This window comes from Cynara cardunculus (genome assembly GCF_001531365.2).
Source record: "Cynara cardunculus var. scolymus isolate 2C chromosome LG 8, CcrdV1, whole genome shotgun sequence".
Taxonomy (NCBI): domain Eukaryota; kingdom Viridiplantae; phylum Streptophyta; class Magnoliopsida; order Asterales; family Asteraceae; genus Cynara; species Cynara cardunculus.
In genome coordinates this window covers 10,455,471-10,469,252 of record NC_037535.1, presented here as the reverse complement: position 1 = coordinate 10,469,252, position 13,782 = coordinate 10,455,471, and the positions used below count along the sequence as shown (strand labels likewise).

The 13,782-nt window shown below is 33.8% G+C and overlaps 1 pseudogene; it reads left to right on the top strand.

Annotated features, from left to right (window-relative positions):
* The first annotated feature begins 220 nt into the window (after nucleotides 1–220).
* On the top strand, nucleotides 221–1,124 carry LOC112516173 (annotated as a pseudogene).
* The last annotated feature ends 12,658 nt before the right edge of the window (nucleotides 1,125–13,782 follow it).

Here is a 13,782-nt window from a genome sequence, read left to right as displayed (position 1 = left end):
AACGGGCTAGCGGATTGTTACAACCATTGGAGATTCCAGTTTGGAAATGGAAACATATCTATGGATTTTGTGACAGGACTGCCAAAAACTCAGAGACGACATGATGCTATATGGGTAATAGTTGACCGTTTGACAAAATTGGCTCATTTTCTACCTATACAGGAGACGTACCCTGTTAGTAAACTGTCCGATCTATTCCAACGGGAAATCATGAGGTTACATGGCACGCCAGTTTCTATCACATCAGATCGAGATCCGTGATTCACTTCTCGATTCTGGAAAAGTCTTCACCAGGCTTGGGGTACGTGATTGACTGTGAGTTCAGCTTTTCATCCACAAACAGATAGTCAGACTGAACGAACCATTCAAACTCTAGAAGATATGTTACGGGTTTGTGCTCTTGAGTGGTCTGGTGGTTGGGACGAGTCTTTATATCTTGTGGAGTTCGCGTATAACAATAGTTGGCAAGCTAGTATCAGCATGGCCCCATACGAAGCTTTATACGATCGGAAATGTAGAACACCAATCTGTTGGAATGAAGTGGGGGAACGAGCGATCGAAGGACCCGAACTTGCCCGGATTACTACTGAACAAGTCGAGATCGCAAAACAGAAAATGAAAGAGGCTCAATCTCGACAGAAAAGTTATGTTGACAAGCATCGAAAACATTTAGAGTTCCAAACGGGTGATCACGTTTTCCTAAAAGTTTCACCATTACGAGGTATTTGTAGGTTTAGAATTAAAGGTAAACTTAGTCCAAGATATATCGGACCTTTCGAAATACTGGAACGAGTTGGAGAGGTGGTGTATCGCCTAGCGTTACCTCCTCAACTTTCACATATCCATAACGTTTTCCATATCTCGTCACTCTGCGGATATCATTATCACCCTCTCCATGTGATTGATTATCGTTGGACAAAGTTGAAAAAGATCTCTCTTATATTGAAGAACCCGAGGCGATAATTAATCAAGAAGAGAGACAAATGCGACGAAGGTCAATACCATTCGTTAAAGTGTTATGGCGAAATCATTTCGTGCGAGAAGCCACATGGGAAACAGAAGAATTTATGCGAAAGGAGTACCCTTATCTATTCGAGTCATGTAAATCCTCTAACTCTATCTAAATTTCGAGGACGAAATATTCTTTTTAGGAGGATTTGATTATAATATCCGTGTTCTGTTAACTCGTACAAATAGGGTTAAGTGAATTTTTGGTAGAATTGGGCAAAAAATATTTGTACCCTGTGATTAATCAACTTGTACCTCAAGCTAGTTTTGTGTTAAAAGTTGAGTTTATATTTATATTGATATAAAGTTGAGAATCTAACTTGAAGGGTTAAAGTCGTCAAATGGTTAACCCTTATATAATATATATATATATATATAATTAAATAAAAGAAAAAAATAAAAAAGATTTTATATATACATAAGCATATGGGAGGCGGTGATGAAYCGCCAATTCTCACGCCTCATTCTCTCGTCTCAATTCTCTCTCTAAAACTTTCGTCTTCTCTCTAAATKTCACGTCAAATTATTAAGGGGATCGAGGCAACAATTATATATTTGGAATCCACTCTTCGAACCCTTCTTAAAGGTATAAGTTTCATTCATTTTTATTAAGGTGTTTATGTTAGGGTTATTAAGACCAGTTTATAGATTGTGTTTATGTCTAAGTTTACAGATTAATGTTGTCAAAATTATGATATATTTGATGCTTAGAATGCTAAAACTGTTTAAATTGATGTAGATATGAAAAGGGTATATTATAGTTTCATTATGGTTAGATTGTGGGTATATGTTTAACCGTACACCAATTGTTCGGTTAAATGCCGAAAAGAGTAAAAATGCATGATTAAGCTTAGGTTAACGACCATTAGACTTGTTTTACTATTTAGTATGTTGAAGTATGTTTTTATCATGTAAATGTAGCAAATAACGGAAGTTGGATCATAAAAGTTAGTCGGGAATTACGGAATCGAATTTTACCGACAATGTAACTCCCGTACTTTGACAGTGTATAACTCACAAACCGTAAGTCGGATTAAGCTCGTATTTTGCAGTCAGGAAGATCATACTGTATACTACAACTTTCATTAAGGGTCAAAATTCCAGTTATAATTCTAGGTGGCTCGAAACAGTGTGTTTTTTGGGCTGTTTACACTGTATTCGGGATTAATTTACAGTTTTGTGAAATTCATATAAAATATATGGATGATCCAAATGAGATGATTTCAAAAGCAATAGACTTGTATGATACCAATCTACAAATTTCATTTAGAAAATATAATCTGGCTTGGTCTCTAAATAAGATAAAAATGCTTAGAAATAAGAGGGTCARAAACGGTTGGATCGAAAGAGAATAATGCTAAGTTTTACGTTTGAGTTTTCAATTCGTATCCGGCTGTCCTTCTTGAAGTCTACGTTATTTAAGTACATTAAGACCTAAGTAATTTTAGTAGAATAATTATGTTACGGTTTTTTATGCTTTGTAAATAGTAACTGGTTATGCATTCGTTAGGCACGCGGGTAAATCAAACTTGATCGTGAATTTCCGTTTGATCGTGTGTTAATTGTCAAATTCGGTTAAGGTACGGATTTCATATCTCACTTGACACGATGATAGCCATTTGCGTAAGGCTTCCTAATCCGAATATATTGGTTCCAAATTCTCATTGTGCTCATCAATTGCTATTAAGCTTTTGTTTCCTTTCGAAATATGATGTACATTTTTATTTGGAATATGGATCATTTTGATCACTTGACTTATTTTTTTGCTTCATTTGTAAAACATTTTACCATAGACTCAATAACTGGAGCACCGGTATTGAGATGTTTCCATGGTGACTAAAACGATCATGGCGTCCTCATTTTTATAGTCCTTAAAAGTGGAATTGATTATGTATCGGTCGAATAGAGGGCGTATGGATCGATCCTAGGAACCGTTATCGTATATCGAATTATGGTCGTGGTTAAATCCACGGAGAGGATTACTGTGTTGTGCTCACACCTCTTTCCTCACTTGTGCCTGAATGGACTGATCATCCTTTGGGAATAATGCGTCCTCGTGATGCGGTTTGGTCTTCGGACCCTTGATATGCTTTTGGGGCATTTTGACTTTCTTTTGAATTATCACTTGGCGTTATACATTGTTTTTGAAGTTGTTATCTCATATTCATTGTTTAATTATATTATTATCCGTTCACTGAGCATTAAGTTCAGCCGAGATTTTCTTGTCCTCGGCAGGTACATGACTTAGCAGAGATTTTGGGATGAGAGCTATGGAGATGACAATATTGAAGATAATCCATTAAGTCATACTTTTGTTAAACTTTTGATGACTAATGTAGACATACTGGTATTTTGAAACCGTATTTTGAGACACGTTATCTCCGTCTATGGTTATGTAATTATCTTTTGGTAAATTTTATTCGCCGCTCTGTTTTATATAGCGCGTTGCTTGTTTTATTCCAATTGTGGCATCTCCCGTCTTTGACCACGCGGGACGGGGGTGTTACCCAAACACTAAAGAACAAAATATGAATCTTCAAAGAATATACTTGAGTGCAGGAATATTCACTTTATGCCAAAATGATAGTAAAAGCATTCAAAAAGTTAACAGATTACAATAGGCCTAACACCTATTTATACTAGTAGGCTAAAGAAGAAGATAACTATCTAGTGAGACTATCTAGCAAATCTTCTAGGAAAAGATAAAGCTTATCTATACATGGATAATCAACAAAACAAGATAAACTTTGTAGAATCCAGCTGTCGATTAGTCATCTCCAACTGTCTTCGATGGGGTGATATTCAACCTTATCTTCATTTCTTCATCGCATGCCTCTGGTTGAACTATAGCAAAAAACTCCAAGTGTTGATAACCAGAGGGGCTATGAAGATGTTCGATCCATCGCACCTCTGGTCGATTCATCGACCCTCTGGTTGTATTGAGGACTTAGCCGTTTTGCCTTGAAGTCTTCCATCGGCCTTCTGGTTCTTCATCACTTGTTTTTCTTCATTACTTTTACACATAAGAATTATGGGGTCTAACAGGTTATTTAGATGGAAAAAGGAGTGAAAATGGGTTTAAAATTATGACAAACAACTCTAATATCGCAAAAAACTGATAGCAAAAATAATACACATAAACCGTGGCACAATAGTGGTGCAAGTGCACACCACTATTGAGTTCGTTTTTTCAAGTAATAAAATGGTAAGTACCAAAAATGTTTTTCCATAGGGATTGGTCTACTAAGAATTAAACATTTTTACGAACATCCGATGCAAAGTTTAGAGTTTATAAAAATGATTTTTTCTTAGTAGAATATTGATGTCTTAAACGTAACAGTTAATAAAAAGTGAGTATGGGTCTAAGTTTTCCCTGAGAGTAAAATAATTACTTACATGGTTAATAAAACCGTTCACAAAATAATCTCATTCGATTTCCTCTTCTGGAAGCTACATCATATGGGTTCCAATTACGGTTTTCTCATAAAGAATCCACAAATGCTAACTTTCGGTTTGCCAACTGTACTAAGTAGATCTCTAAGATCTAAGTTCTACTAGTATGGAGAGATGCACATATCTCTATGACACACCAACTCGACCGACATCTAAACCTTAGTCCGATTATGCAAAAACCCATATCTCTATGCGATTATTGAAGATTTTCTTAAAACTCCTTGCATCGTTCAAGCCGTATTCTGGATTTGCCCATATCTGGGTCAAAGATCTAATATTAACACTTACAAGTGATCAATTTGTCCATGTTGAGTTAAAGTTTCAACTTGAATGACCAAACCGAAGAGTTAGCAAAAAGTGGTAACACATATGTGTTACATTTTGATCTCTCGGGTTTGGCTTACACCCACACCCAAGGGGGGTTTAGCTAATGCTCCTAAGTAAAAACATAATTCAAGAACATAAATGCTCAAACATATGCATTAAACATAAACTTGCAACTGTGATCAAAACCTACGATAGTGAACAGAAAGTAAATTACAGAAAAATTAAACTATTACAAAGCAAATTCAAGAACTAAAAAATTCTTAGTTGATTCTTGATGGTGTATGATGCTTCCAAATGAATTGCCCCAAGCCCTCTTTATATAGGTGAGGAAGAGAGAGAGAGGGTGAAAAAGACTTGCCAAAGAAGAAAGTGATGTATCAAAGTTGTCTTCTTCTCCATGCTTGTCTTATCGTTATTATCCTTTTCTCTTCGCTTTCATGATATCTTCAGCCCTTGACTAAACCTAAAACCTGCATCTTCTTTGATAGTTTTGGTAATAAATCTTTTAAAAAAATATTTTATGTAGCTACTACTTGTCACAACGGTGACTTGCCACTATGACTTACAGCGTCAAATTCGACTTTTGGGCTATTTCTTAACTTTTGATTTAGACCAAAGATATTAGAAGGCTCAAATGGATTTGTGGATGGGAAGGAGTGAAAATGGGTTTAAGAAGATGCCAAATAACTCTACTAATTGAAAGTTATCATTGACCCAAACAATTTCTTTATTCACGATTCAATGTTCATAGATAGATAAACCTAAAAACATTGTTGCTCGTGCACACACGATGACATACAATAAGCATCTTGGATAGTATAAAAGTTAGTTTTTCAAGACTCAATCTCTTAAAAAATATAAAGATACGTCTATCACCGACAACGACATCAAAAACTTGTTTGCTATATGTTTGCATGCCTTATCTAATATTGATGACAAGAAGGCATCAAAGTCGAAGGGATAGTCAATAAAAAATTATCAGTGAGGCTTTGAGTATTGTTTTTTGAGGAAGTATGTTTAGTTATTTTTTTCTAGTGGTGAGCTTCTTAAGAAGGTCAACGTTTACTTCTATCTCTCTTGTATCTAATGTATTGAGCTTATAATGGTAACTTTTTTAACCTCATATCATGATTAAACGTTATCTAGAAATGGGACCAAGCATATTGTATGATATCTAATGGATGACAATCAATCAACTTTGTTCTACGGAGAATAATCAATGATAAGATTTTTCTCACCTAGTATCTTACCATATTAAACATGGACCTCCTAGATGTGTATTCACGATTGATAATAAAAAAAGCACATGACAGAGTTGGTTGAGAGTTCCTTACATATGCATTGATAGGGAGTTCCATAAATTTGCATTGTTTGGATTCAGGGTTAGGCTTGAGTTTAGGTTTTCATTAATATATAATGTTAGTGTATATGCCCAAAAGCCATTCATCGGATGATTCTGTTTGGACATTATGTCGTGTTTATTAAATGAAAGACATTGCCCAATTATTGTATTTATGTACAATTTTGTGTTATATCTAAATGTGCTAATAACCTTAGAATATTGTATTCTAGAATGTCCCTAGTCAAATATTAATTTGGGTTTAGATTGAATTCATATGGTATGACTAGTATGTTGGGGTTATATATGGAGGTATATGACCTCCATATGGGTACTACATGGGATCTTGTGTACCTTAAGTGACTCTCTATGAGAACATTTCATTAGATTTCATATGAGTGTCATAGATGTTTCTCATGCAGTCCTTTTACATACAATCATTTGACTTGAGATCATAGATTTTCCTCTACATGAGTGTTGTACTTCGATAACTGATTCTAAAGATTTCGTAACTAGGTGACATAATTGTTGTTGGGTATGTCATGTATCGCTTAGTAGTAATAGCATGGATGAACTTGGATAGGATAGCCACTCGAGATAATTTGGATAGGAGAGGGATTGATGTTGGCTTATTGCTTTATCCTCTATGTGATGTGTGTTTAGAGTCAAGAGATCATTTGTTTTTCTCGTACTCTTTGGCGACAGAGATTTGGGACAGATTGGTAGACGGTGGCATTTGTATATCACGATGTATAGTTCCTACGCTGCTTGGATTACATGGTTTTTTAATTACGGTTGAAGAGGGGGGAAGAAACTGTACTCTAAGGCAATTATTCTCACTATGCTTTTGGTACATATGGTCATTCCAGAATGTGACCAAATTTGGTGAGAGCAAGCTAAAGAAGGCGGATATCTTTGACAGGATTGTGAGACTCAAGTGTATTTTTGGGTTTCTAATAGGAATAGCAAGTTTAAAATTAAATGGGTGGGTTGGATTCATAACCCTCTCCTGACTATCTCCTATATGTAACTATTTGTTCCAGCGTCTTGCTAGTTTTTTTTAATAAAATCTCGCTACTGTTAAAAGAATAGCATGGATGAAGATAAGATATGTTCATCTAGGATGACAAAAGTGATATCACTTGGCCCCTCGATTAAATAGTATTGAGGAATTGCATGTATGCCCTTATATCCAGTATAGGATATTGATATATGTCTTATCAATATACTCAAAAATCAAGAAACTAAAGATTGAAAGAGGATAACACTTCCATGCCTTGTGTTCAATTTGGATATTGAGAATGAAGGGACATAAATGTGTAAACTGATTTGATAATAATCACATAATCTGTTGAGTAACGATGGTGTATTGCAAGATGCCTTTGTTCGTTTATAATTATAAATATGATTTATTATTATTGTCAATGTTATAAAGTCCCAATGGGGTTACATGCATAAAATGTAATACATGAAGAAGAACTTTAATAATTATATTTGATTCCGTGATATTTAATATGGTTAAATGTAATAAGATCAAAGCTAGCATGTTTTACAAGTCACTACAATAAAACTAGGTCAATAGGACGCCAACAATTTGTAATCATCCTAATAGACCGTTCTATAAGACGTTATTTTTAGGATCAAAAAATAAAGTGTCCTATCTAAAAACATTGTAATAAGTTTGTATATGGGACTCTTTTGGGCATCTTAAGTCTTAACAAGTTTTTTAGACCATCTCTAATGGTGATCCGGATTGTGAGATTGTAAATAAAGGCAAAAAACTTTAAAAGAAAAAAAAAGAAAAAATAAATAAATATGGCAATCCTTCTCAAACTTGATCAGCATGCGATCTAGATTGCAATCTCATCAACCCCATTCAATGCCACATATCACATTTCCATTGGTTATTTTTAGATTTTTTTTGATAAAACTTATCTGATAAAAAAATGACTTTAACCAAAAAAATTAAAAAATAATAAATATACCAAAATTCATGGTTTTCATTTCCCTACAAATAGAACCCAATATTGACGCATTTTCATCACACCAATCTTTCTCTTCATTTCAATCTTCTCGTTATCTTGCAAATTCCAAAAAGAACTTTCAGTTCTTTCAATTTTCTGCTATGGATCCAAACTTCCCCAAAAAAGATTCAAATTCTCAACATCTTGATAATTCTCACTATCACCCAAACACACATATGAAAACTCTGAGTTTTTCATCTATGATAATCAAGTTCCTACCCCTAAAAATACCCAAACACCGCAATAGAGTTCAAGAGAAAATATATGGGAAACCAAAGAAGACATGGTGTTGATGTCAGCATGGATATACGTTAGTAAAGAACCTACTCAAGGCAAAAACCAGAAAAAACAGACATTTTGGTCATGAGTGAAAGAATACTATGACGAAACTCGAGCAAAAAATACAGAAGGACTATGAATCAGGATCAGAAATCAAATGAAAGGTCGTTTTGCATGACTTAACGAAAGTGCAACCAAATGGACTGTTGCTTATAGAGAAGCATATCGATAGAAAATGAGCGAAATGACTATGAAAGATGTTGAGAAAGAGGCTCATGCAATTTATGAGATGGGTGGAAGCAAGTTTAATGACTTGCTTGTTTTTAACGAACTTATGTGTAAACATCCCAAGTGGGATTTACAGTTAGAACGTGACACAACACGTTCTCGCATAGAATTTGAAGTAGATAATGAAGAAAGTAGTCGAAGCACAAAAAGATGAAGAACTTCAGAAGAAGGAGATTATTTTGTCGAAACCAACCAAGGATCGCTAACTGTTGGTGGTTCAACAGTTCAACGTCCTATGGGTAGAGATACGGCAAAGAGAAAAGGAAAAAGTAAGGCATCACAATCTTCTTTAGCTCTTAACTATTTTGAAGAATTTCGTGCATTGAACATCACAAGAAATAGTGAGGTTGAAATCATAACTGAAAGACTTGAATTTAAAAAAGAGAAAGAACACCACAAGAATCAACGAGAACACCACAAGAATCTGCATATACTGTTGGCGAAAGAACACCTGTCACCAGGAGAGGAGGCATTGAAAGAATGTATTTTGAAAATGTTGTATGGATAGTTGTTTATTTGCAATTTAGAATTCTTTATATGTAATTTATTATTTCGTGTATCTGTTTGTAACTTGTTTTTCAAGTGTGCTATCTGAAGTTTAACTTTATGTTAAAATGAATGGTTATAATTTTCTCCCAATAATGTGTGATCTCTTTCACTCAGATTCACATGCAATTGTCTCCCAATAATGTGCTGTCTCTTTCACTCAGGTTCACATGTTATTGTCTTCTAATAATGTGTTGTCTCTTTCACTCAGGTTTACGTGCCATTGTTTCCCAATAATATGTTGTCTCTTTCACTCAGGTTCACATGTCATTGTCTCCCAATAATGTTAAAATTCCCCTACATATTTGTTGTCTTTCAACAAAGACTTATACATACAATTTTTCTCAAACATCCACTAAAATGTCTCATAATGAAAACTCTTCACTAGAATCAGTTGACGAATTTGATGATGGCAATCACGAGTTGTTCAACAAAACCAACAACTTGATTGCATCATCGAGGATATGGTCATAAACTCATTCAATTTTTTCACAGGAGATCAATCTCCAAGAGCAAGTAGAAGGTACCGTGATAGGCAATGTGAGATGAGTGAAGTGCGTTTGATGGAAGACTATTTTATCGACAATCTGATGTATAACCAGGTTATCTTCCGAAGAAAATTTCGAATGCAAAGACCTTTATTTCATCGTATAGTGGATGGTGTTAGTGCTAATGACGAATTTTTTCCAGAATGAGTTGATGTCACGGGTAGATAAAGTCTTTGACCATTGCAAAAATGTATTGCGACCATGAGGGTGTTGGCATATGGGACATCAGCTGATGTAGTTGACGAATATTTGAGAATGAGTGGATCCACCACAAGGGAAGCTCTCATGCACGTCGTAGATGGTGCCATTTCATGTTTTGATGAGTACCTCAGAAAGCCTAACGAAGCTTATTTGGCAAGACTACTCTATGTTGGAGATCAACGTGGATTCCCGGATATGATAGGTGGTATTGAGTGGATGTATTGGGAATGGAAAAATTGTCCAAGTGCATGGGTTGGACAATATGCCGGAAGAAGTCGAAAGCTAACAATCAATTTGGAAGCCATTGCATCATATGATTTATGGATATGCATGCTTTCTTTGGAACCCCATGTTCGCTTTATGATATTAATATACTCCCTCGATGTCCTGTTTTTAGTGATGTATTGGCAGATCGATCACCAAAAGCTAGTTATGTCGTGAATGGTCACAAAATGATAGGACATATTATCTCACTGATGGCATATATCCTTTATGGGTTGTATTTGTCAAGTCAATTACATCTCCCAAAATGCGAAAGCACAAGTTATTTTCTCAAGTTCAAGAGGCATACATAAAATATGTTGAGGGAGCATTTGGAGTTCTACAAGCTCGTTTTGCATTTATTCGACGACCATGTCTTTTCTGGGACAAATATATAATCGAACGTATTATTATAGCTTGTATCATCATGCATAGTATGATAGTTGAAGACGAACGAGATACATACCAAAATTATTATATGATCCTATTGAGTTTCTTAACGACATGCCCACAAATCGACAACAAGGAAGTGCTACAGAAGATGGTGGTCAATCAACTAAATTCTCTACTAAATGGATTTCAATTCTATCTCGTTATATGACTAACAAAGAACAACTTCGTAGTAGGAAAGCTCATAACGCTCTAAAAAATGATTTGATTGAGAATATATGACAAAAATTCGGTCATGATAATTAACTACGATTATTTATGTATTTCAAATATGTAATTTCGTATTTATTTTGGGGACTTGTTTTATTTAATTTCAATTGTATGGTAAGTTTTTTATATTTATAATTACGTTTTAAAATATGTAATGGTGTGGACCTTTCAATTCTTATACTTATACTTGGAATTAAAAATTAATAATTGTATACATAAAAGATTAAATATATAATTTTTACAAAATAATATTTTAGATCAGATTGGATTTGAGGGGATTGTGGTTAAATGATAAAAGAAGTAAAATTGGATTAAAGTTGAGGATTATATAAGTAGATGAGAGAGAAAATAATATTTTAATTGAGATTAAATTGTAAAGGATTGCGAGTAAAAGATGGTCTTAGGACTTTCTAATACAAAGCATCGCATTAGCTATTTTATAGGCCACTTTTAAGGATGTCTTATAAACCCATCTTTTTATCGGACATTTGTTTTTATATGACATTTTTTCAAATATTATCATACAAAACAGCTATTATGACATTTTTAAAAAACTTGTTACGACGCCCAAAACATCCTATAAACTTATTATAACGTCTTTAGATATGATGCTTTAGTTTTTTATCCTATTAATGAAGTCGTAAAAAAGGTATGTTAGTATGCTCAGGAATCCTTGTTGTCTTATAAATTCAATTTTGTTGTAGTGAGCGTTGAATAAGAATTGCCAAGCAAATGACTTGTTAGATTAAATATGTGTAAAAAGGACAAACATGCCTTTAAAAGATATGAGATCTTATAAAATAATCAATCATTCTTTCAGATACGGTACTTATAATACTTGTTTATTATAAGGACCATTCTTACACTTATATAAATAGAGACTCATTGTGCGACAATGGCATGGTTGGTTGCAAAAATTGTTCATTCGATTCAATTCTTTCTCTCTATTCCACAAGTTGCTCTTTATCTCTTACAAGGAGTTGGAGACCATATCTAGCATTCGTGGAAGAAAGGGGATCTCCTCATTTGGGTTTAGACGTTAACTAGAATATTTGCGTAGATATCGTGGCTGCAACAAATTGAGTTCTTTGGCTTAGATTCAAATATGACATCAAAGGGTTGATGTTTGTTTTGGTAAAATTTTGCAACACCCATCCAACTCCGTTCCATATGGATTCTTGGAGGAATGCAATTATTTTCCGTTGAGTTTATGACTCATATATTCCAACATATAATTCATTGGATTATGGTGTTTGTTTCATGCGTATCCAACTTCATTTTGAAGAGAAAAAGAGGATTGTGGCAAAAAGAACCAACGTCTCAATATCAATTTACTCGTGTCATACAAGTGTTTGATATGTTAATGGAGAAAGTGATCGGGAAATATGGTGCATTTAAGTACTACGACAAGTGTCGAACGTTGTAAATGACCCACCAAGGTTTTACATATTGTTTATTTCATGGTAACTTGCATTTTACTTAGGTTATATCACAGGCTTTGGATAAATTTGGTCACTGCTGGGACCAACTCCAAACTTTATTAAGAGTTTGATACATCTTCGCAGTGTGAATGGCAATAACACGAGGGGAATTCTACAATGTTTTTCATTTATCGTAGGCCATCTTCTAGTTAAAATATATGTTAACACTATAGTTTTATAACTAGAAACCAATTCAAGAAATCAAAAAGAAAATAAACCAAAATCGAGTCATGGGATGCGTTCTTAAAATAAGTTTTGGTCACAACATTGTGTTTTTGTTTCTCTAGGCACAAAAACCCCAAATGATTATTCAAACAAGCTCCGAATACATGTTTGTCTGACTCTTCTTTTCTTTGCGAATTACAATAATAACAACAAATAAATAATGTATTGGGATTGTGAAAGAAACTTGTATATATAGACAAATTGTATTGTAATAACAAATAGAATTACCATTTTGATTAATTAGGAAAGACTAATTTAAAACTAAATTAAATAGATATGAGTCATGGGGTTAAATCAAATAAGAAACACAAAAAAGTTAAAATCCAGTGAGAACCGATTTAAAAATAAATTGTTACATAATTTTTTTTCCATAAAATGGTAGGATTTAAGATATTGCTTCACATATATATTGTTTCATAACGTGATAGTTTCACATGTATTTGTTTCACCATATAAATATTTTTTTGTATATTTTTCGTTTCACTAAGTGATTAAAATAAGTTTCACATGTAATTTTTTTAATAAAATGAATACAAACATATATGAAACAGCATTAAACCATAACTTTCGATCAAAATAACTAATGTAAAAATATATTTTATATCCATTTTCATAATTTTTTATATATATTTTTATTTTTTCTCATTTAATTATCATCTTATGATCCGTATCATATGACATTTTAAATTTACAATTTTGAGTGAAAAAACAAAAATGCATTTAGGGGGTGTTTGGGTAAGCTTTTCAAACTGACTTATTAACTTATTTCAGTTCGGTACCGGAGATAAGTCATTTTGGAGTGTTTGGGTAAAAAAAAAAGTGCTTATACCGGTACCAAACCGGTAATAAGTCGTTTTTGATAAGTCAATCCTCCCTGACTTATCAAAATCAACTTATTAGTGACCACTAAAGTGCTTAACGATAAAATAGCCGTTTGACAGAAATAGCCTTACAAAGAGCATGTGCATGCCACGTGTCAAACTAACAAAATCGGTTATGACCAACATGGACTTAATTGAGACATAAATTTTCACCAACGGATTAAATAATGCAAAAATTACTTTTGAAAGGTCAAAAAAGCATATTGAGGATAATTTAGGGGTAAATATTTGCAATGCACTCAATTATTTTTATCCAAAAAG